The sequence below is a fragment of the Talpa occidentalis genome, unplaced genomic scaffold (assembly GCF_014898055.3).
Source record: "Talpa occidentalis isolate TD23 unplaced genomic scaffold, MPIMG_talOcc4v2.1 talOcc4.6, whole genome shotgun sequence".
Lineage (NCBI taxonomy): Eukaryota > Metazoa > Chordata > Mammalia > Eulipotyphla > Talpidae > Talpa > Talpa occidentalis.
The window spans coordinates 68,420,791-68,447,078 of record NW_023604972.1 but is presented as its reverse complement, the minus strand read 5'-3'; the positions used below and the strand labels follow the sequence as shown (position 1 = coordinate 68,447,078).

The following is a 26,288-nucleotide window of genomic DNA, read 5'->3' as shown; positions in this document are numbered from 1 at the left end:
AAGAAGAGTATCACATATTGATGCAAACAAATTGATGCCAGCTAACACACAGTGAAGCATCAATTGGTCCCAAAACATTCATTTTGCAGGATTTAAGTCTTAGAATGCAGAATTCAAAGAAAAAATTAGATCATTTATACCAATTACTTTATACTATAGGGGAATAAAATACGTGGTATAAACCAATGAAAAGATTCGACCCTTGCTGACAGGCTAGTTAAAGAAAATAAGCAGGACAAAACCCTAGAACATCTGATTGCCTAGTTTGTGTGATTGTTGTGTTGGGTTAAACTTGAGATCAGTTCTATGTTGGACACAAAGATGAATCATACGTAGCTTATAATTGCAGAAAGAAAAAATGAGACAAAACCAAAAAAAAAAAAAATGGCAGAATAAAGTGGATTATAAAAATGTCACAACAGTGGTACAGAGTTGCTATGGAAATATAGAAGTGGATGAGATTCAATATCCTTGGGAAAGTCATAGACCCTGATGTCCCTGAGTGAAGCACACATGTCCAGAAAAGTTTTTTTTTTTACTTTTTTTTTTTAAGATTTATTTATTTATACAAGAACTGGGTATAGGCCAGATGTGCTTGAGGGTGAAGGGATTCACCAGAGACAAAGCAGGAAACAGAACAGGCAGACTGACTGAAATACACTGCTGAGGGGAGCAGTGGGCAAGACAGGAGAGGTCTGCTGTGCCATGTGGGTATCTCAGCGGCAGGCCAGGATCAAACCCACATTACAGAGGCTGCAACAGCTTCACAATACTGTGCTCAACTGCCTGCACCACCAGGGAGGCCTCAGAAAAGATAACCATTATTAATACTATTTTAACCATCTATGATTAACCATCTCAACTCAGTGCAAACTGATTAATGTTCCCTCTAAGTGATCCCTGCTGGTGCCAATAAGGAGAACTAGTCTCTATGGAGGTACTGAAGTGTGGCCTATAATACAGGAAGGGGAGGTTGTGCATAAAGAGAACATGGGCAGTGCAGTGAAATTGACAAATGGCAGATGTCCATTTGGTGTGATGGTATCAGCAGCCTGGGAGGCAGTGCTTGAAATGGTGTCTATGTTGCTACCAGAAAGATTTTATGACTTTATGGAGTTGTGATTTATTGAAATAAGGAAATCTTTGGTTAGAGCTGATCAGAGTGGTAGTTGTAGAAGAGAGGAACTAGGTGTTGGACATGTTGTTTGAGATGCCTATTAGGTACATGGATATAGATTATAGGTAATTGGAAATATAAATCTGGAGTTCCAAAGAGAAGACTAGGCTATTGGCATGAATTAGGGTATAATCAGAAAATTGCTGGTAAATTTATAGACATGAAATTGAAACATGACATCACCTATGTAGAAAATGAGAATAATCTCAGAATTTATTTATTTTTAATTAATTAGTTCAGGTAATATTTGCATATCCCCATCAAGTACTACAACAGTGAACCCACAACAAAATCAAAATCTACTATCATGATCCATTATGCTCCCTTTTTCTTCTAATTCCTGTCCCAACCCTCTCCACCACATCCCCACATTGTGTATATATTGCGTATGTATTGTGTATGTATACCATCTTGATCCACTCATCTATTTTGGGGCATTGAGGTTGTTTGCATAACTTATTCATAATAAATTCCAATAAACATGGTAGTACAAGTTTCCTTTTGAGTTAGTGTTTTTGAATTTGGGGGGGTAGATGCCTAAGAGTGGAATTGAGTCATAAGGCAGATCCATTTTTAATGTTTTAAGATACCTCCATCCTGCTTTCTGTAAGGGCTGAACAAGTCTACATTGAAAGGTAGCATTTCTCCACATACTCACCAGTACTTATTGTTTGTGGGCATTTTGGGCCATTCTTATATGAGATGGTATCTCATTGTGCTCTTGATTTGTACTTCCCTAATAAATGATAGTGAACATTTTTTTCATGTGTCAATTTGGAGCCTGTCTCTTCTTTGGAGGAGTGTCTGTTTAGTTCTTGGACCTGACTTTTTAAATATTAATTTTTATTTATTTATGCATACAAGAACTGGGGTACAGGCCAGAGGTGCAGGGGCATGAGAAGTTTCACCAGAGACTGAGTGGGGAACAGAAGGGGCAGATAAACTGAAATACACTGCTGAGGGGAGCAGTGGGCAAGACAGGAGAGGTCTGCTGTGCCATGTGGGTAGCTCCCTAGCCAGGGATCGAACTAGTGCTGCAGTGGCTAACAATAGCTTGATAGCACTGAGACTTTAACCCCTGTGCCACCAGGGAGAAACTATTCTGCCCAACTTTTGACTGGATTTTTTTTTTTATAGAGTTGTATGAGTTCTCTGTTTCTCTTTGATATCAGTCCCTTGTCAGGTGTGTGGTACATGAATATTTTCTCTTATTCAGTAGGGTATCATTTACGTTTTCTTTTTAAACTAAAGATCAACAATTTTATTTTCACATTTCACAATACAAATTAATATTTTTTTTTCTTTTTTCCTATTTAGTCTCCTCCAAAAAGATCCCATCTCTGATAGAAATGGGGAGAAAGTCTTCTTTGTCATGCTGTTAGAAAACTCCCAGCATCAACAGCACCATGATCTTCTGGTGAAGTAGAACTAGTAATATAACACTGAAGGAAAGAGGCCCTCCTCTCTATCAAGACCATTCCCAGTAGGGTGGGTACCACCATGGGTCTGGCAGGAGTTCTCATCATTGGGGGTATAGTTATCATTGGGATGTGAGCTCCCATGGGGCCCAAGATGCTGGAGCAGGTCCTACTGGCATCATGCCCTGAGGAAGGCCCATCAATGGCATCTTGGGAGAGCCCCCCATATGGGGTGCTCCATAATACCAGGGTGAGGAGGACCTGGGAGGGAGGAGATGAGGTTATGACCTCTGAAAGAGGAGGAGCAGAGACTTGAGTAGGAGGAATCTTTCCTTGTTGAAATGTGGCCATTGTTTCGTCAGTCAGGCTCTGAGCCTGCTCTTCCATCCACTTCTGATAGCAGTCTTTTACATTCTCTTTGTGTTTCCTACCACTACAGTGTGTCTTTCTCACAGATGGAATGTCTTGGGAGAAGTATGTATCTGAATATTCATAAAAAAATATGGTGATAGTTCTCAGGATATGGTGGTGGAAAAGCTATGGGGACTATAATGATGTAAGAAAAAAATAATTAATAAAAAACATAAACTTGGTCATATATTCTGCAGGCCATTGGACACCCTGTTCAATGCCACCCAGTTCTCATTCAGTAGTGTATCATTTCATTTAAGTGATGGTTTCTTTTTCTGTGCAAAATATTTTCAGTTTGATGTAGTCCTAGTTCTTCATAGTCTTCTTTGTTTTCCTTGCTGTTGGAGATGAGCCCCTAAAGATCACTAGAGATTATGTAATGAAATATTTTGCTTATATTTTCTTCTATGTATTTTATGGTTTCAGGTCTCACATCCAAGCCTATTATCTATTTTGAATTGATTTTTGCTACAGAGGGAAAGAGTGGTCTAGTTTCATTCTTTTGCATGCAGCACTCCATTTTTCCCAGCCCCATTTATTGAAGAGGCCACCCTTGTTCCAGTGTACCTTATTGGCTCCTTTACATAGATTAACTCTCCATATAGATGTGGGTATATTTCTGGGATCTTGTTTGTATTCCATTAGTCTTTGTGTCTGCTTATTCCAGAACAAGTTTGTTTTAATTATTATGTAATTTGAAGTTTGGACGTGTGATGCCTCTATTCTTTCTGTCAGGATTGCTTTTGATATGGTGTCTTTTCTGATTTCATATAAATTTTGGCAGTATTTGTTCCAGTTCTTTGAAAAATGGCATTGATATTTTTATTGGGGTTGCATTGAATCTTATATTGCTCTGGGTAGGGTGGCCATTTGGATGATGTTGATTCTTCCTGTCTACAAGTAGGGAATATTTTTCCAATTCTTTGTGTCTTCTATTTTTTCTTTCTTTTTTAAAATTCATTTATATATGTGTGTGTGTATGTGTGTGCATGTGTTCATTTTTGTACAACATTTACTTTCTCCTCTCAGGTGTAGTTCCTGTAAAATTCCCACCACCAATGCACCTGGGCACCATAACCATAGTTCCATGTGCTCTTCTCTCTCCCTCCTCCTCCCTGAAGGATGTCTTTGATTTATAGTTGCTTACTGTTTTTGTTTTGTTTTTTATTGTTATTATTTTTTTCTGATCCTTAATTGGTTCTGCTATATTATTCATATAAGTGAAACCATCCAATATTTATTTTCCTTCTGATTTATTTCACTGAGCATAATCCCTTCTAGTAGCAGGATACAAAATCAACACACAAAAATCATTAGTCTTCCTATACACAAAACAATCAGTCTGAAGAAGAAGAAATCAAGAAAACCATACCTTTTGTAATTGAAACAAAAAAATCAAATATTTGGGAATACACATAACAAGAGGTGAAGGACCTATACAAAGAAAATTATAAAACACAATTAAAAGAAATAGAAAAAAAGGAACTCTCCTGCACTGCTGGTGGGAATGCAAACTGGTCCAACCACTATGGAAAGATATGTGGAGATTCTTCATCCTGCTAAAGATGGAGCTTCCATATGATCCAGCAGTGCCACTCCTAGGTATTTACCCAAAGGACACAGAAACATTAATTCAAAAGGGCACCTGCACCTCTATGTTTATAGCAGCACTATTTATAATAGCTAAGCTATGGAAACAACCCAGATGCCCAAAAGTAGATAACTGGATCAAGAAAATGTGGTACATATGCACAATGGAATATTACTCAGCAATCAAAAAAGATAAACTCATGCAATTTGCAGCAACACAGATGGAGTTGGAAGGGATCATGCTCAGTGAAATAAGCCAGAAAGAAAAAGAAAAATACGGGATGGTCTCACTCATAGCAGGAATTTAGAAAACCTAAATAAGGGACCAGGAAAAAGACGAATTCTAATAAAATAAAAATAAAAATCAGAAAGCAACAAGTAACAAGCAACTATAAACCAGAGACATACTACGGGATGAGGCGGGAAGGGAGAAGGGAGTAGGATCAAAACAGGGGGGGTGGGAATTGTATGGGGACTATAACCAAGATGAAAATGCATACATTGTGCAAAAATGAAAAATGATGTAAAAAGTGTATAAAATAAAATAAAAAATACATTAAAAAAAAAGAAACAGAAGTAGTCACAAAGAAATGGAAAGACATCCCCTGCTCATGGATTGGAAGGATTAACATTATTAAAATGGCCATCCTACCAAAAGCAATTTACAGATTCAATGCTATTCCAATAAAAATCTCAACAACATTCTTCAAAGAAATAGAACAAATACTGATGAAATTCATATGGGACCACAGTCATCTATTTTTGGACATTTGGGTCATTTCCATATCTTACCTATTATATGTGTCTTCTATTTTTTTAACAGTGTCTTATAATTTGTTTGTATGTTTTAGTATAGATCTTTTATCTCCATTGTTAGGTTTACTCCTGGGCATTTATTTTTTGGTTTGATTATAAATAGGGTCATTTTCTTAATTTCTTCCTCTTCTATTTTATTGTATATATGAAAGCAACTGATTTTTGTGTGTTAATTTTACGTCCTGCCAATTTGTTGAACTGATTTATTGTTTCAATTATTTTTTTTCATGGAGTCTTGAGGGTTCTCTGTGTATATCATCATATCATCTGCAAATAATGATAGCTTTACTTCTTTCTCTATTTGCTTTCCTTTTATATACTTCTCTAATTGCTCTAACTAGATCTTCCAACACTATAGTGGATACTAATGGTGAGAGTTGACAACTTTGTTTTGCACCAAATACTAGTGGAAAACTTTCAGTTTTTCATCATTGAGGAGGATATTAGCTATATTTCGTTGTAAATGGTTTTTATTATGAGTATTATCTATTTTCTTTATTTTATCAAAGACCCAACTTTTGGTTTTGTTAACCTTTTGGACTGCCTTTTTTATTTTCCTTTCATTTATTTATTCTTTGATTTTTATATTTCTGCTCTTTTTCTGGCTGGCTTTTGGATTTGTTTATTCTTCTTTTTCTAATTCCTTAAGTTAAGATAGAAAGTTAAGTAGTTGAGGTCTTTCTTTTTTCTTTATGCGTGCCTGTAATGCTATGTTTTTCCCTCTTAAATGTGGAAAAGGATCCACAGTCAGACCTTATCTCTAAGAATCCTTGTCCTACTTCATTAGGGGCTGCCTGAAAGGAAAATGTCCATGTGACTGACATGCTAGCACCATGTGATGGCCATGTCAATGTCATATGATAGCATGGAAATGTGATTGCCGTCATGTGATCATCACATTAACATGTGATTATCATGCTACTGTCATGTGATTTTCATGTTACTGCTTTTGCTGCATCCCATACATTTTGCAGAGTTGTGTTCTCATTATCATTTGTTTTGCGGCATTTTAAAATGTCCTCTTTGGGGCCTCTCTGGTAGCAAAAGGGGTTAAGATGCAACCTGTGAAGCTATCCACAGCCACTGCAGCACAAGTTCAATCCCCAGCCAGGGCCACTGCTCCCCTCAACAGTGTATTTTAGTCACTCTGCCTGTTCTCTTCCTCACTCTGTCTCTGGTGAATCCTGTCACCCCCTCCCCACACACACCTCTGGCCTGTACCCCAGTTCTTGTATGTCTAAATAAAAAATAAATTTAAAAATTAAAATAAATTTTTGCTCTTTGATTTCTTCCTTAACACAGTGGTTCTTCAGTAGTATGTTGTGAAGTCCCCATGTTTTAAAGGCTCTCCCTGCTTCATTTTGATAGTTTATTTCTAGTTTGATACATTTATGATCCAAGAATATATGCTAGGATGATTTCAATCTTTGTGAATTTGTTGATATTTTGTGCCCCACAATGTGGTCTAGTCTGAAGAATGTTCTATGTACACTTGAGAAAAACTTGTGTTCTGCTTTCAGGGGCTGAAGTGCCCTGTCAATCAATATCTATTAGGTACATGCAGTCTAATTCTCTGTTTAAGGTTGTTGTATCCCTGTTTATTTTCTGTCTAGTTGATCTGTCAATTGGTGAGAGTGTGGTGTTTAAGTCTCCTACCACAAATGTGTTTTTTCCAATGTGTTTTTTCAGAGTTGATAGTTGTCTGATACATTTTGGTGCCCTTTCATTTGGTGAGTAGATGTTGATCAGTGCTATGTCTTCTTGATGTATCATTTCATTAATCATTATATAGTGTTCCTCTCTATCTCTTTCCATTTTTAACGAGTATTCTATTTTGTCTTATATGAGTATGGTTGTCACTGCTTCTTTTGGGTCTCATTCACTTGTCGGATTTTTTTTCCCCAATGCTTTATTTTGAGCCTGTGTTTGTATTTGGAATTTAAATGTATTGCTTGGAGACAAAGAGTGTTGGATTCTGTTTCCTGAGCTAATTAAATACTCTGTGTTTTTTGGTTGGTGAATTCAATTCATTTACATATAGAGTGATTATTGATATTTGATAGTCTATCTTGCCATTTTAGTCTTAACTTTTTGGTCCAATGTATTCCTTATTTAGTTATCTGTGTATGTCCTCTCTCCTCTTTAGTTTAGGTTGTAAATTCCTTTCATTATTTCTTTTAGGGGTGGTTCACTGTTTGCAAACTCCCCTTGAATTTCTCTATGTCTGAAATGGCCTTTATTTCTCTCTCATAGCTTAGGGAGACTGTGGCAGGATAAGTTTTCTTAGCAGAAGTTTTTATCTTTAAGTATTTGGAACATGTCATTTCATTATCTCCTTGGCCACAGTGTTTGTTAAGAGATATATGATGTTTGTCTGATCAGGGTAACTTTATGAGTTATCTGTTTCTTCCCCCTGGCCAGCTTCAATATTTTTCCTTTCTCTTGAACTCTTGGAAATTTCACTACTATATGTTTTGGTGTGCATCTCATTATGTTTAGGTATTCTGGGGTTTAGTTTCCTGTATTTGTACATTTATTATATTATTTAGTTTCAAGAAGTTTTCTTTCATTTTTTCTTTAAATACATTTTCTGTGCCTTTTTCTTTCTCTTATCCCTCCAGTACTCCAATTATTCTTATGTTGCCTTTCTTTATGAAGTCAGGTAATTCTCAGAGTGGTCCTTTAATTATTATTATTTTTTTTATTTCATTGCTCTCCTTCCTCCTCTACCTGGATTCTTTGTACACTCACATCTTTATACACACTGATTTTTTTCCATTTATCTATTCTATTTCCATTAATTTTTCATATTCCATATTTCTCTTTTTATATACTGACACTCTATTTTATCTTATTTAGAGCTTCATTTTCTGACTTCAGTGTATTGATTTTATTTCTAAGGACATTCATTTGCTTTTTCTGAGGATTTTTTTTTTCATTTCTTTGAACTACTTTATCATTTCAATTTTAAACTCTGTATGTGATAGGAAGAACAGATCTTTCATGTCTTTGAAGTTGGATTCTGAAAATTTATTTTCTCTCTGTGTTATATTATTCCTTAAGGACTCATATTAACATTTGTTAGCTTTTTCTTTCTTCCCATTATTTGCTTTTGTTTCCACCTGCTGTGGGTAGAATTTCCTCTAGTCATGGCTTCTCTGCCTTCACTGATCAGGGGTTTTACTGCTCTGAGTGAGCAGCTGGTGGGGTTTTGTGGAAGGTCACAAAGCCTGGAGCCACTATGGAAACTTCCTTTGCATGGGTAATGGGTCTCAGTTTCTGGTTGCATTCTGGCTAAGAATCCTAAAATATAGAAAGCATGAAGATAAGCAGATTCAAACATCGAGAAGAAAAATGATCCATGTGAAGTGGCAATCCAGGACAAATTATTATTTTGGAAGGAAAATGAAGAATGCCACGCAATCAACTGTGCTAAATGATAAATAGTGTTAAATTCTGTGTTAAATTTTGAAAACACCTTTTTTTGTTTGTTGTAAGTCAAATAAAAAATGTTTTAGTATATGTAAGAATATGAAAACTCTAAATCATTGAAGAGTGGAACCTGTTAATATTTTGACCTGTGACCTTAGCAATTTTCCTATTTGTAAATCAAAGGATGAAGTGAGAATTAAAATACGGGCATTTTCAGAAATCATATATTTTATGAAAAGAAACAAAGTTTCTTTTCCTAATTGTTCATGTGACTGTAGAACCAGTCTGAAAACTACAGATTTAAGTTTCCAGGTCAAATATTTAAAATGGTTATGTAAATGAAATTCTGATAGCTTGGTGCATTCTGACACGAGTAAACCTGCTCCTTGGATAGTAATGCAAGCTTTCAGTATCAGGAATAAAAAGTCTTCCCATTTATTTTGATTTCATATGTTTTCACACATGTCACTAAGCAGTCAGCTTTTCATATGTGATTTTAAAACCTTTTAAAAACAGTTTTGTTCGTATATCAATGATTCATTTGCTTCTTGCTGCTGGAGAGACTCACAAAGTAATTAATAGCTCCCCCAACTGTAGCTGGATTCTTTTTTTAAAAGATTTATTTATGCATACAGGAAATGGGGAATAGGCCAGAGGTGTGGGGGTGTGAGGGGATTCACCAGAGAGAGTGGGGAACAGAACAGTAGGATTGATTGAAATACATTGCTGAGGGAAGCAGCAGGTGAGACTGGAGAGGTCTGTTGTACCATGTGGGTTAGGTCCCTGGCTGGCTGGGGATCGAACTCATACTGTGATAGCTTTGTAGTGCTGCGACTTAACCCCTTGTGCCACTAGGGAGGCCCTGTAGCTATATTCTTGATGATACTTGAAACTCTCAGTTTCCCAAGTAAGCTATTGTTTCTGATTTCTGAGATACCCATTTGACTTTGTTACTTCTCAACATTAATACAACCCATCTTCTACAAACCCTTTCCACCACATCTATACTCTTATTTGCATCCACATCATCTTTGCTTCCTTCCTTCCTGTTGTGGAAATATCACCATTCTATATAAGGTGATTTCTCACAACTGTATTCTGGTTGCCTCTGACTCAGAGATCTCAGCCTATTGATTGTTATTTGTCTTTCCTTTGTTTTCAAACTCCCCTTGTTATTGATTTGTTCTTATTAACATTTAAACATGTTTAAGTTTTAAAACTGTTGTCTGATAATAATGTGCAGCACTGTATAGAGGGAAAATATTTAATAAGGTTAAAAGCAAAAACTAAGCCCTTACTCATTGCCAGCTGGCATGTTTGAGAGGCTTGAATAGAAAGGGGTATCAATAAACTTGCTCTGAGGCCTCCATAAGAGGGTCCACCATGACCAGAAAAGCCAGCATGGCTCCAGAAATGCAGAAGCAGGGCCTGAACACATTCCTTGTAAAGGCCAGCATGCAAGACCAGACATCACAGCAGATAATTAGTGCTATCTGGTGCCCCAAGTAAGAAAGCCCATGAAAATAGAGTATAAAACAGAGCCTCAGGAAATGGGGTATAAGCCAGAGGCATGGGGGTGTTTTCTTTTGTTTCTTTTGTTTTCTTTTGTCCATACTTTATTTTGTTTTCTTTTATAACACCTTAAAACAAAATATAAAAGGAAATCTCTGCACGACTCTAGCTATATCCCCATCATTCTTCTTTCTTCACAGAGTTCTTACTAACGATGATTCTTCAAAGAACCTCCCCTTCAAATCATTCCAGTTCTATACAGGCTACCTTCTGTTTCTGCCTTTACATTAAAATTTCTCTTGTCCCCAATATCAATGAATCTTTACCCCAAAATCCAATGCACATTTTTATCTTAACAAATTTGGATACTTCAGATCTATTTTTAAAAACTTTATTTTAATTTGGGGATAACATTTTTTCTCTTCATATGTGCACATGTTTCACTCACCCCCCCCACCAAACTGCCCATGTCAATAGCCCATTTGCCTCATTCCCCTTCCTCCCTTCTTCCTCTTCTTCTTCTTCTTCTCTCTCTCTCTCTCTCTTTCTCTCTCCCCCTCTTTTCCTCTCTCCACACATACACCAAGAGAAGACACCGTCTCCAAAACAAGAGGCAAGACTTCAGCACACAGTTTTGAAGAAACTTAAGATGCTGCTACCCCACTCTTACAGTTTCAGCCCCATTAACCATGAGGAAATAAAATCTTGTCATCACTCAGCTTATGGTATTTTGTTAGGACAGTCTGATTAATACAACCTCTGAGGTTTTGGAATACTTATCTCCAAATACCTATAATCTAATACCTATAATTTAAAAAAAATCATGAATTTACCAATTTATTAATGTCCATAATAGACAAAATTCTAAATACTTTTGGTTACTTTGTTTTGGGGACACAGAAGTATAGACAGACATGCATCCACACATCTGATCTCTTGACTTGATGTGACCCCATCTTGTTGCTTTTAGAGAATAACATTACAAGTAATAGTTCTATTCAATGTTCCTTGAGTAAAATGAGAAAAATTAAACTTCAGAGTTAGCTTTCAGTTCTTAAAGCAGAAAATATTTTTTATCTGAAAATTTTATTTACATGAACATTTTATATTTTTCTTGCCCTATAGTATTTTTTGTTAAGATTTAAAATTTGTGGGGGGCCACACCATTGTGCCCTCAGAAACCATAGCTGGCATGCAAGTTCCAACCTAACCTCTAGCCTCTGGCAGTGAGAATCAGACCACCTCACCCTTGGTGGGTACTACAGGTGTGAGAGCTCTGCATTCATCCACAAAGCAAGAGCTATACCCCTCCTCTTCACTCTGGCCTGCAAGTACCAGAAAAAGTAGCACAGCTTTCAGTTACCAGCTTTGTGAATGAGAGCAAAGCTGTTCCTAGCCCCTACTTATCAACTGGGAGAGTCTGGCTGCCAACACCAAGCTTCAGGCCATCAGATTCATGAGCAGAAACAGGCTCCTACACAACCTCCAGCCATGAGGAGTGGGAGTCTGTTACAGGGCAGGGAGAGGGGCACTTCAGAGGCCCCAAACTTGCTTGCTCTAAATAGGTTCTGCCATCTGCTGCATCAACACAAAACATATAAGACTATAAGACTTATGGAAAGGAACTTTAATACAATTAGGGAACAATACAGAAAAGACAAAGAATATAATTTGCAAATCAAGCACCCAAAGTTATCCATCCCCTCATGGGCAAAAGTCCACCCAAATGGGATTGGCCCAGAGCAAGGTCACAAGTCTTGGAAAGCCTGCCACAAGTCTAAGGAAACTTCCGTGGGGAACCACAGAAAAGGATCAGAAACAACCAGACAAGTCTGGGAGGAAAAGAGCAAAATCAAAATCAAGATGAAAACTGCCATTTTTAACCTCCCCACGGGTCTCTCATCCACATTTGTTTCAACTAGCCCATGACCAAAAGGCAAGCATAGTTTCTTCACGTGTCTCTCTGCTCCATGTGCCTCCTCCAGGTCTCCTTCTGGATCTCCAACCTGCTTCCTCTCCTCTTCAGTCTCTTCTCAAAGTTTTTTTTTTCTTCCCTGCTCAGCTCCACCCTCCTTTGGATGGGTCAGGGAACCTGGAACGTCCCCTTTTTGTGGAGACTATCCTGTTACATAACCAATACCCAGAAAGTCTATGTCAGGGCCTTGTGGGCCAGCCGGTGAGTGTCCCACATGGCACAGCAGACCTCTCCTGTCTCACCCACTGCTCCCCTCAGCAGCATATTTTGTCAGTCTGCCTGTTCTGTTCCCTGCTCTGTCTCTGGTGAATCCTATCACCCTCCCACACATCTGGGCTATACTCTGGTTCTTGTATAAATAAATAAATAAATCTTTAAAAAAAAAACACACACACAGAGGGACCAAGGTCTGAGAGGCAGTCCTGTAGTAGCAGTGGGACTGATTATCATTTGCACAGCAGAGACCAGCACAGATTTCAACAGGTTGGACCCTAAAGAGTTGTACATTACATTTAACAGATACTTTATGAGTAAAGCCACACCACCACCACCATTATCTCCATCCCAGAAAGTAAAAAATAGGGAGAAGAAAAACCACAACAAATGACAACCTGAGCCCTCAGGGGAATTCTACACCACAGAGAGAAAACAAATCGCCAAATCCTAATCACAAAGATATGGAAAAGCTGTTCTTCCTATCAGATACAAAATTCAAAATTGCCAGGAAATGGAAATTCAAAGAAATGGGAGAATATGGAGAAAACACCAAAAAGTTGATCAAAAATATATAAGAAAATTCAGAGAAACAAATGAATGCATTGAGTAAACCAGTAAATAGAAGTTGAAATTGAAGCTTTAAATAGAGATATAACAATAGGGAAATAACAGAGATATGGGATGTAAAAAGATCAATAGAAGAGTTGAAAATTTTTGGAGAAAACTGTGAAAGTAAAGCAGACCAAATGGAAAAATTGAATCAGTGACCTTGAAGATACAAATGCACAAAGAATTCAGGTGGAAAAATAGAGACATGAAGTAATCAAAGTGAAAAACACTTTGAGAATTATCTGACTCCATGAGGAGGGCAATATTAAAATCATGGATATCCAGAAGAGAAGAGACAGAGAAAGGATCAGAGAGTTAAAGAATTAATAGAGGAAAATTTCCCAAACCTGAAGAAGGAAGAAAGCATACAAGTCAATGAAGCTAAAAGAACACCATGGTACCTAAATAAAATGAGACCTACATCAGGACACAAACTTCCAAGTGTTCGAGACAAAGAAACAATACTGAGTTGGCAAGAGGGAAGAAGCATAAGCTATAAAGGAACCCTGATCCGTCTATCATTTTACTTCTCTGAAGAAACATTATGTACAAGGAGAGAATGGAATGACATGATTGAAAAGATGTGAAAGATAAAAACTGCAAACCAAAACTACTCTATTCTGCTAGGTAGGGAGGAAGCACGATTGACTATGGCTTTGGACTGTGGGTATTCAGGTGGTAGGTATGTTATGGCAACAACACCTGAAGGAGGTATCCTTTTCTTCTAAAACACAAAGTAGGGGCCTTGTTGGTGGCATAGGGTTAAGTCTCAGCACTATCACTGCTGTAGCCTGAGTTCAATACCAGCCTAACTTCAATCCTTGGCCAGGGAGCTAACCCACACATGTATCAGCAGACCTTTCCCATTTCGCCCACTGCTCCCCTTGGCAGTGTGGTGATGGTGGATTGCCTGTTCTGCTCCCCACTCATTCTAGTGAGTCCTCTCACTCCTGGCATCTTTGGTCTGTACTCCAGTTTTTGTATACTCAAATAAAAATAAATATTTTTTAAAAAATACAAAGTACACAAAGTGAACCAATCTTACCTCAATAATTTTTTTAATAAGAAAAAAACCCAAACCAAAATTTTAAAATGAGAAAAGACAGAGACTAGATGACAGCACAGTGGAAAACATGAATTTGTGTTAATAATTAACTAAATGGAAAATGTTAGCAATACATGGAATAATAAGAGTGGGTGGGGGAAATTAAGTCATAATATGAGGGGGATTCACCTATATACCGACAAACTTTTGATGTTCCATTACATTGGATCAGAAAAATATACTTGGAAATTTTAAAAACATGAAAACTGAAGAAAACAGATTACCACTAATGTGTGACCTTATCCCTTTCTTTTTTAGAGTCTTAATTTCTTCTTGTTTATGTGAAATATGGATGATATCTGTCCCACAGGGTTATTGTGAGGACAAATTAGAAAGGAAATCTCAGATCTGACTTTTCCTCTGCTTTTCTAGTCTCTAGACAAACCACCCTTACAATTTCTTAAAATTACCTTCAAAAATGGAATTTTATTAGGGTACATGAATCCACTTCAGTTAAAACTTTTGAACAGTTGTCTGTACAATATCTAAGTAAGACCTTTCCCTGAGGAAAAAAAGACATCTGTTATTAGTCATATGTTAGTATTTTAAGATAAAGTTAAGAAATACAAGAGTAAACCCATTTTAAATTAATAATTAAACAGTTTAGTCTTCCCATGAATGATACACTGTCCATCAAAAACACACTTAATGATATTTGAGTAGTCTATGAATCTGAATCAGGGATATTTAATACATCAAGTGCAAATACTGAAGTCTCCTTGCCCTAAAAAGTGTTTTATTATTGTTAGGGGGAAAAGGATGTCCTAAAGCAAATTCCATACAGGCTTTGTAGACTCCAACCCCCACTCCAGACCAAAGCCAAAAGACACTGGGAACTCCAAATCCCATCACCACCAAAGGGTAGGTGGCTGGGACCTGAGGGTGGGGTTAAACAGCCAGGTGTGGTATAAAGGCAGACACGTGGGCTTTGGAGGGGATCCCCCATTTTGGCCCCCCGCCAGCTCACAGCATCCGGCCAGCTCTGAGAGTGACTTGGGATTTCCAGGTCGGCAGATCGGGTAGGACGCATTAAAGATTTTATTTCCCTATTTTCTCCCTGAGTTGTACATTTCCTTAATTCCCTTTCCCTTGTAAATAAACCCTTTATTAAACTTTTGTGTGTGCCTGTAGTGGAGTATTAATAAGTCTCTTTTAAGCGCGTGGGTGAGGACCCACAGCCAGGCAACCCGTTTTATATCGGGGTTGCCCTATAACATTATGATGAAACCTCTCTTAGTAAATGCAACTACCTCTGAAATTGACTTTCTCATTCTATACTGAACTTGAAGTGCATTCGCCTGTTCTCTTAAGTAAATCAAAATACATGAACACTGCACCTCCCCCTTAGTTAAGTGTACCTTTCTCTATACCATGCCATGATTGGCTGCAGTGCCCTAGGCCCTGTGGAAGAATATCTGAAGATGTTCTTTTAGACTTTTGTCAGTTTTCATAGTTACTTCAGTCAGAAGTGACTATAAAATCTTATCTGAGTCAAGTGCGAATTATAGGGAAAAGAACAACATGCTTAAAATGGGTCTGAGGAGGCAGCCAGGCACATACACTGTGGGAGTGAGCTTTCCCTGGCAGCCCCTGGAGGAGTAGAACAAATTCTTTGAAAGAATCTGTAGCACTACACCTGCCATTAAGAAATTAACACCAAGAATAAAACTTTGAGCTTCTTAGGAGAAATGCCTTGTAATTTAATGTGATCATTCCATACAGTGGAAAAGAATATGTATTAACAAGTATAAATGAAAAAAAAATAGCATTGTGAAAAATGCTTCAGTCTCCTGTGAGCTGGTCAATCTGATCTTCATGGATGCTCCTTGTCTGTGCCTGAAAGGGCAAAGGGTCTAAAGGGGAATAATTTCTCTAAGATAAAACCACACCACTCTGGCATGCCTCTTATTTGCCTGCTGACACTCTTCCACAGACATGATGGCCTTATCATTTCCTACATGCTTTTTTCCATTTGAAATGTCTACAATGACCACAATGAACAATGGCTCACAAGTCCTTTTAAATAATGATTTGCATCTATCTACATACATTTTTTAAAGATTTATTATTTATGCATACAAGAACTGGGGAACAGGCCAAAGGTGTGGGGGGTGGGGTGGGTGAGAGGATTCACCAGAGACAGAGTGGGACAGAACAGGCAGATTGACTGAAATACACTGCTGAGGGGAGCAGTGGGCGAGTCACGAGAAGTCTGCTATACTATGTGGGTAGCTCCCTGGCCGGGAATTGAACTCGTGCTGCAGTGGCTGTGGACAGCTTCATAGGTTGCATCTTAACCCCTTGAGCCACCAAGGAGGCCTTCTACATACATTTTTTTAAAGATTTATTTTATTTATTTATACAAGAACTGTGGCACAGGCCAGATGCGCGGGAGGGTGATAGGATTCATCAGAGACAGAGCAGGGAACAGAACAGGCAGACTGATAAAATACACTGCTGAGGGGAGTAGCGGGCGAGACAGGAGAGGTCTGCCGCGCCATGTGGGACCCTCGAGAGCAGGCTAGGATAGTACCGGCGCTGCAGAAGCTGCGGACAGCATCACAGCACGTGCTCAACAGCCTGCGCCACCAGGGGAGGTCCTCTATATACATTTTTAAAAGATTTCCTAATATTTTTCTGCTAAAACAAGGCTAAAAATGATTAAATAATTTATCCAGGCCCCCAACTAGTTGGGAGTAGAAGTGGAATTTGATCCATGTTTGTCTGCATGCATGCCTATATTCATTCCAGTGTGCTATGTGGCAGTATATTAATTTTTTCATGAGCAGTCGAATATGTGTGATTTGTTTATTTGTATAATGAGCATTTTGGCAAAGAACTTTATAGTAAAGGGAAACTGATTTCCTGGGAATTTCTTGAGGTCAATATTAAAGAACATTAATCTGAGAATAAGTGTAATTATTAAGATCTTTTATATGAAGAAAGAGATTGGGGAGGAATATCAGAAGTTTTTCATTACTTCAGTGAACTACTGAAGAGCTAAGACCTGAGGAATCCCTAGTGCTGTCATCTTTAAAGAGTGGTGCAGGCCTCTTATTTGTATGTATCATTGATTTTTGGTGTCTATAATTGTGCTGACACCATTGAAGATCTACTAAGTCAGATTCTTTTGAGGATCTGTGTATTGGGAATAAATTCCTCTGGTGATTCTTATGTATATCAAAGATTGAGATATCCTGGCTTAAGAAATAATAGTGCACTCACTATGGAAAACAGTATAGCGGTGCCTCAAAATATTGAAATACTACCATATGACATAGCAATATCAATGGTGGATATCTATCCCAACTAAATGAAACTGGAATCTCAAAGAGATACCTGCATTCTCATGTTCATTGTGATATTAATCACAATAGCCAAAATATGAAAACAACTTAAGTGTCTATTAACAGATGAGAAAAATAGGTAGAGAAAATAGGGTAGAGAAAAATAGGATATTTTTCAACCATGAGAAAGAAGGAATCTTGTTATTTGAATAAACCTGGAGGACATTATGTTGAGTAAAAGAAGTCAGGAATTTAAATATGTTGAGCTCATAGAACCAGTGAGTAGAATGGCAGTTACCAGGGGCTAAAGAGTGGGGTAAATTGTGTGATGCTAGTCAAAGGTTACATGTTTCCTGTAAATTCTGAAGATCTAATGTATGCCATGGTAAAATGTTCTTACCACCCTATGTAACTATGTGAGTTAAGGGATTTGTTAATTAGCTTTATTCTGCTAATCATTTCATAATGTATACATATATCAAACCACCTTAAATATATACAATTTTATATTAATTATACCTTAATAAAGATATAAAAAAGGAAATTATGTTTTTCAGTGTGAAAATTTCTAGTTGATGATTTCTGCTTTCAATTTTTTTTTTGTTTTCCCATTTTTTTTTCTTTCTATCAGGTTACATGACATAGATTATGAAAACTTCAACTTTCTTGGAATTAAAAGTTTACCTTCCATTTCCGTCTTCTTTGTGATTTTCCTGGGCTTGTCAAAGGGCTCCTATCAATTTGTCATATTAAGGAGGTATGTGTTCCAAGTCTAATTTCACAATTAAATTCTAAAATGCATGAAACATAAGTGCTACACCTTTTTTTTTTTTTAAAGATTTATTTATTTATTCATACAAGCAGTGGGTACAGTCAGAAGCGCGGGAGGGTGACAGAATTCACCAGAGCCAGAGCAGGGAACAGAACAGGCAGACCGACGAAGCGCACCACTGAGGGGAGCAGTGGGCGGCAGGAGAGGTCTGCGTGCCATGCGGGACCCTCACTCCGCGGCTGGCCGGGGATCAAACCAGCCGCGAGCAGCTTCGCAACCCAGCACTCAACCACCGCACCACCGGGCAGGCCCTAATAATTTCTTTAAACATTTATTTATTTATACAAGAACCAGGGTACAGGTCAGAGGTGCAGAAAGGTGAGAGAATTCGCCAGAGACAGAGCAGGGAGCAGAACAGGCAGACCCACCAAAGATACTGCTGAGGGGAGAAGCAGACGAGGCAGGAGAGGTCTGCCACGCCATGTGGGTTTCTCCCTGGCTGGCTGGGAGTCGAAACTGCACTGCAGTGGCTGCAGACAGCTTCACAAGGCAGCACTCACCGCCTTTAATAAATTAATGACCCTTTTATGTATGACTTCCATTTTTATGGTAAACAGAAGTGTGCATCAAAGTCAACTTTACCAAAAACAGTAATATCCTCATACTCAATGCTTATGAGAAGTAAATTACATGTATTACTATTAGATCAACTATCCAACCTCTCACTATTTTGAAAACTGCTGCCACGTCCTCATCCTTATGTCTGTGGGTATAGTGAAATCAATGCTTAACTCTTGCATTAATTGGATATTGAGTTCTGCTGGTCTGGGTTTAGCATCTTAGCCAAGCTGAGCCTATAAGTCCCTATCTTGGGATTTTGCAAGTGGGACTTAGAATTTGAGCACAACACATACTCCAAATGTCCTTCCCAATTTAATGTTAGCTATCTCAAGTCTATGAATAAAGGAATTTTCTCATATATCATCTTTTATTGTTCACACAATTATTACTTTCCATATCTTGCTGTGGTCTGCCCTGATATTTCCAACAACTTTGTAGGAAAATACATCTCTGTAACTGCCGGCCAAAACATTGTGACTTTAATAGCATTCTGTTGTCTGTGCAGTGGTACCCACAAAAGGCAGACTCAGTTTCAGGATGCATGCCTGTTCTGCCCGTTCTGTAATCCCATCAAATTAGCATTATATGAACTTGAACAGCTGTATCAGTCTTTACAGGACTGGGGTAACTAAAGGTTATTACAACATAAGAAGGGAGAAAGTTAATATCTACCACAGTGTAGCTTTGTGTAGAGAGATATCAAGACCATGAATTATACAAAAAAGGTCATGCAAAAAATATGATGTTAGTATACAATTCAGTGTACTCTATGGAAGCCCTTATTTTTTTCATGAGCACTTGAATATGTGTGACCTCTTTGTTTGTATAAGTAGGTTTTTGAGAAAGAGTCTTACAGAAAGGGAAATTTATTTTCTGGGAACTCCTTGAGGTCAACATTAAAGAGCTCTATTTAGAGAATGAGTTTAACACAACCAGATTATGTTACAGATGACTTCATTTTTGTGAAACATGTACTAGATTGAGTGAAGTATGCCTAAATATGTCCCATTTAATTGAACATTGCAAGTGGGCGCTTCTGACTCCTACACAAGGGAGAAAGCAGACATTAGCCAAATTATATGACTTCTCAGACAGGCAGAAACCCACTCTGAGCAAATCACTTCATGTATCTGATGAAATATGGGTCTGTTGGCCTGTGAATCTCTGTCAGATCAAGGAATATATGGGGATCTTCCTGTACCTGTATCCATTCTGTTTCCATGTGTCTTGTTTCTTTTCTATACAAATATTATTGAAACTGTAACAGGGTGGTCCATAGGAAAAGGGGAGGTTCCAGGTTCCCTGCCCCACCCAAGGGAGGGTGGAGCTAAGTAGAGAGAAGAAGCTGGAGAGGAAACTGAGGAAGAATGGAAGGAGAATGGAGAGCCAAAAGGAGACCTGGAAGAGGCACATGGAGCAGAGAGACATGTGAACGAACTCGTTTGCTTCTTGGTCCTGGACTGGTTGAAACAGATGTGGGTAGAAGACCCATGGAGAGGTTCACAATGACAGCGTTATCTTGATTTTGATTTTGCTCTTTTCCTCCCAGACTTGTCTGACTATTTCTGTGGGTCCCTACCAGAAGGTGCCTTAGACTTGTGGCAGGCTTTCAGGACTCAGAGGCTTTGGGCCAACCCTCTTTGGCTGAACATTTACCAAGAGGGAAGAGGTGACTTTGGGTGCTTGATTTGAAAACTATATTCTTTGTTTTTTCTTTGTTGCACTCTAATTGTATTAAAGTTCCTTTCCACTGAAGGTCTTACACAATAGAGTATGTTTTATCTTGATGAGGCAGATGGCATTTAGAACAGGCAGGCTTGGGGGTTTTGGGGTGCTCATCTCCCTGTTCTGTAAGAAAGCAATAGAACATTTTGTGATGATATATTTGTTGACTGTCATCTGTTTGTGCATCATCTAAAAGAAAAGCAGCTAAGATGTTAAAATTTTAAAGTAGGGCCTCCTTGGTGGCTGAGGATTTTAGTCTCAGAGCTATCACTGCTGTGGGTGAGTTAAATCCCAGCCAGGAAGCTAACCCACACATTGTGCAGCAGACCTCTCCTGTCTCACATGCTGCTCCCCTCAGCAGTGTATTTCAGTAAATCTACCTGTTCTGCTCCCCACTGTCTCTGGTTAATTCTCTCACCCATACTCCTCTGGCCTACACACCAATTTCTCTACACATAAATAAATAAATAAAATTTTCTAAAAATATATTTAGCATAGTCTCTCATGGATGTCCCCTAGCCCTAACCTTATGTGACTAACTTCAAGTTTGTCTCTCTGAGATGCTCCAAATACCTTTTGGGAAATTATGCCCCTCATGATAGGAGACTATTTGATTTAAAATTCATGTGGCTTTTCCTGGCAGTATAATTTTACACATAATAATTATTCAGTCTGAAATAACAACCGAGGTGTTCTGAAATCTCTACACCAGCAATTGTCTCACAATGTGTGTCACTATTCCACTATTCTATTTTCAGTGGGCAGCAGCAGAAACACAAGCATAGACACCGCACATGCACACCCACACCCTACATCTCCAAAGTATAAAATCAGCTCTCATTAGACCCCATAATTTCTTTTTTCCCATTTTTATTTATATATTTTTATATCATTTTTCATTTTGTATAATGTTTGATTTCTCCTTTCAGTGTTGTCTCCACAAAATTACCACCATCAAAACACTCACAAACTGTCACCATAGACTCTTGTGCTCTTCCCTCCCATTTTGACTCCTCCCCCCTGTATAAATGTCTCTGTTTTATAGGTTGCCTGCTAGTTTTGTCTTTTATTTTTTCCTGATCCCTTGTTTGGTTTCCATATTAAACAGCATAATTTCAACCCATAGGCAGAAGAGAAATATTTTCTTTACCAGACACAGACTTTGCAATGGCAGTCACCTCACAATGAAATATTTAATATTTCTATTATGCAAATCAGTGTGAATTACTTTCTTTCATCCCCAATCTTTCACCTTCAATTTACCCCACCAACCCACAGGACTGAAAAATAAATTCATTGTCAAAATATAACTCTAAATAACTGTTTCTTGTATTGTACAAAGTCCCAATGGAAGCTCTGAAATTTGCAAGGTATAAAATTTTCAACCAAGAGATATCTAATTAAAACTGTCTAAGTTGAATCTGTATATTGCTTTTGGTAGGATGGCAATTTTAATAATGTTTATTCTTCCAATCCATGAGCAGAGATGTCTTTCCATTTCTTTGTGTCTTCTTCTATTTCTTTTAACAGTGTTTTATAGTTTTCTTTGTAGAGGTCCTTTACCTCTTTTGTTTGATTTATTCCCAAGTATTTGATTTTTTTTGTTTCAATAATAAAAGGGATTTTTATTTATTTATTCTTCTTCTTCAGATTTATTGTTTGTGTATAGGAAGGCTACTGATTTTTGCATGTTGATTTTGTATCCTACCACTTTACTAAACTGATTGATTAGTTGAATTCGTTTTTCTGTGGAGTTTTTGGGGTTCTCTACGTATATTATCATATCATCTGCAAATAGTGATAGTTTTCTTCTTTTCCTATTTGGATTCTTTGTATGTCTTTCTCTTGTTTTATTGCTCTGGCTAGGACTTCCAGCATTATATTGTAAAGCAGTGGTGAGAGTGGAAATTCTTGTCTTGTTCCAGATCTGAATGGAAATGCTTTCAGCTTTTCGCCATTGAGAATGATACTGTCTATGGGCTTGTGATATATGGCCTTTATGATGTTGAGGTATGTTCCTTGTATCCCAAGAATTTCAAGGGCTTTTATCATGAATGGATGTTGAACTTTGTTGAAAACTTTCTCAGCATCTATTGATACTATCATATGGTTTTTATATTTCTTTTTGTTGTTGATGTGTTGGATAACGTTGATTGATTTTCAGATGTTGAACCATCCTTGTGTCCCTGGAATAAACCCTACTTGGTTGTGGTGAATTATCTTATGGATACATTGTTGGATTCTGATAGCTAAAATTTTATTGAGGATTTTTGCATCAGTGTTCATTAGAGAGATTGGCCTGTAGTTTTCTGTTTTTGTGCTGTCCTTGTTTGGATTTGGTATTAGTGTGTTAGTAACCTTTGGCAATACCGCCTTGGCAATGCTGCTTTCTGGCTGACAGAGGGACCTGAGGTAGTGTTCGTTTCCGCCTACCGAAAGAACTACAAATCTGATGCAATCTTAACAGGAAGTTGCAAGGTCCGTGGAAAGCGCATGTGCAAGGCAAAAGCGACGAAAAGCGCATGTGCAAGCCACATAAAGCGCATGTGCAGACCAAAGCACATGTGCAAGCCAAGAAAAGCGTATGCGCAGACTTTCATATATATATATCCCTGCCCCCTCAGTAATAAAGTGTGTGTTCCTGCCTCCAGCCAAGTGAGTAGACGCGTTTTTCATCCCCAGCCCCTCCGCTGTGTTCCTCAACCCTGTTGGCCTGTGGGACGGACCGACAAGTGGCGCCTGAACAGGGACCCGAATACGAGGGATCTTCTGAGGGACCGATCAATCAGTAAGGTAAGGTCATTGGTAAGTGATCGGCATCATGGGCAATACCATGTCCAAGGGCCAACTTGTTAGAGCCCTACAACTTCTCCTTAAAAATTATGGACCTCGGGCCTCCCCGGTGGCGCAGCGGTTGAGCGCTGGGTTGTGAAGCTGCCCGCAGCCTCTGCAGTGCCGGTTCAATCCCTGGCTGCTCCCCGGCCACCAGAGGAGGGTCCCACATGGCGCGCAGACCTCTCCTGCCGCCCGCTGCTCCCCTCAGCAGTGTACTTCGGTCCTTCTGCCTGCTCTGCTCCCTGCTCTGGCTCTGGTGAATTCTCTCACCCTCCCGTGCTTCTGACTGTACCCAGTGCATGTATAAACAAACAAACAAACAAATAAATAAATAAATAAAACATGCCTCTATTAAAAAAAAAAAAATTATGGACCTCCCGTTAAGGTTCAGATCCTTCATAATCTAGTCTCAGTCCTTGCAAATACCAGCAAATGGTTCCTTCAGCAGGACACCGTCTCAGTATGAAACTGGGAAAAGGTCAAAGCAGACTTCTTTCTTCACAGGGACCTTTACGGACCCCAAACTGTTCTCCCCCGTATTCTTTCTGTGTGGCGACTAGTCCATGATGCCCTTAGTGACGGGGGAGCAGCTGCTTGTGAACTAGTGACTGAGGCATTGCGCTCTGCGGCTCAGTCCAAAAGTGAAACGACCGCCACATACTCGGCCGCGGCAAGCTCAGCCACGGAAACCCCCCCCTCCTTAATCCTCAAATCCGGGGGGAGATTCCTCTTCAGATGAGGGGGATGTAGAGGACAATATACAGACCATCCACCTCCCTATGACAGACCACCCCCATCAACCAAAAATCGGCGGCATCCCTCCCCCCACACTCTCCCCTCTGCCCCTCCACTCAACTCCCATGGCTCTGACCCAGACTTTCCTGGGCTTATACAGTCCCTAACTTCTGTTCTTTCGAGATTTGTACCCTCCAACTCTGAAAATTCTCGGGAATCCCTTCTGGCCTGCTGGGTCTCGGTTACTCAAAATACTCAAGGACAGGCGGTTCGGCAACATTCGGCACTGCCTTTCCGAGACCTCAAGCTCTTAAAAGAATCTATCAAAGACTGCGGACTTCAGAGCCCTTTTGTTCACCAAATGTTAGACACCTTTGAAACGTTTATTATGACACCCAATGACTGGAAGGACACTTTCCGCGCAGTTTTGAGCCCGGGGATTATCTTTTGTGGAAGGGTCAGTTTACAGAACTCTGTGACCAGTATGCTCAAACCAATCTTCAAAGAGGTTTTCCCCAACAAACTAAAGAAATGTTAACCGGGGAGGGTCCCAATTATAGTACTAACCAGCAACAATGTTTGTATAATCCTGCCGTTTTTGCACAAGTGGCCTTGGCAGCCAAATTGGCTTGGAAGGCACTGGGATCCAGGGGACAGCCTCACCAATCCCTTACAAAAATCCTCCAGGGCCCCTCAGAGCCATTTGCTGACTTTGTAGCTCTCCTTCTAACAGCCGCCTCTCGAATTATGGGTGAGGGTGAGCCTACCTCTATACTAGTCAAACAATTGGCTTTTGAAAATGCTAACAAATGGTGCCAGGAGGCCATTCGCCCATGGAAGGATAAACAGGATATTTCTGGGTACATACGCTTGTGTAAGGATATTGACGGTGCTACCGTTAAAAGGATATTGACGGTGCTACCGTTAAAGGCACCATCATGGTGGTGGCTCTGCAGCCATCAGCCCAGCACCCCACACGAGGCAATACCTGTTTTGGGTGTGGTCAAACGGGCCATTTCTGCAATGAATGCCCCTCCCGCCCTAATAGTTCCACTTCCTGGCCACAGGGGGGTGCCCTTACACTTCCGCGACCTCCCGGTCCCTGTCCTTGTTGCAAAAAGGGCCTCCATTGGGCTAATGAATGCCGTTCAAAATTTGATGTAACTGGCTCGCCCATAACTCCTTTTCGTCAGACAAATTCAAGGGGGACTCCAAGGCCCCAGGCCCCCCTCTCTCAGGGGCCGTACAATCAAGTTCCACCTCCAGCCTCTTATCACCCTCCTCAGACTTACATGGCGAGCCAAACCCACCTTCCTCACAGCCTCTTTCCCTCTCAGCCAGCTCCAACGAGCTGGGCCCTTCAGCCCCGGGTTCGACCTCCCGGTAAAATCCCCCTCTCTTTTAACACCCGCTATGGGAGTCCAACCTATTTCCACGGGAATTCATGGCTCCATGCCTCCTGACCATTTTGCCCTCATTTTAGGATGCAAGCACTCCACTATAAGGGGATTGTCCATCATTCCAGGCATCATTGAACCTTCCTTCTCAGGAGAAATTCAAATTTTAGCCATGGCCACAGAGGGAGTGGTCTCTATCTCCCCCAGACAATCTGTGGCTCAATTAATCCCTTTTCCTTTTCATTCTCACATCAAGACCTGTCAGTCTCAACCTTTGAAAAGCCTAGCTAAAAACTCTCCTCTGGTTTGTGTCAACCTTTCTCTCCAATTAGACAGACGGCCAATGATCTCTCTTCTCATAGAGGGCAAACACTTCATGGGTCTTTTGGATACTGGGGATGATGTTTCCGTCATTGCTCAAAATCATTGGCCATCCGCATGGAAATTCACTCAATCTAACACTTCCATTCAGGAGGTGGGATCAGCCTCCCCCATCCCGTAGTTCTCGTCATTTACACTGGACTTCAGAGGAAGGATACAATGGATATTTTAAGCCCTATGTCCGCCCTCATATTCCCATGAATCTGTGGGGAAGGGATGTTACGTCCGCTATGGATATAATCATTACCACAAACTCCCCAGTGACTCGTTCCAT

The 26,288-nt window shown here is 39.4% G+C and overlaps 1 pseudogene; it reads right to left on the bottom strand.

Annotated features, from left to right (window-relative positions):
* Positions 1–2,547: 2,547 nt before the first annotated feature.
* On the bottom strand, positions 2,548–26,288 carry LOC119260378 (U1 small nuclear ribonucleoprotein C-like; annotated as a pseudogene).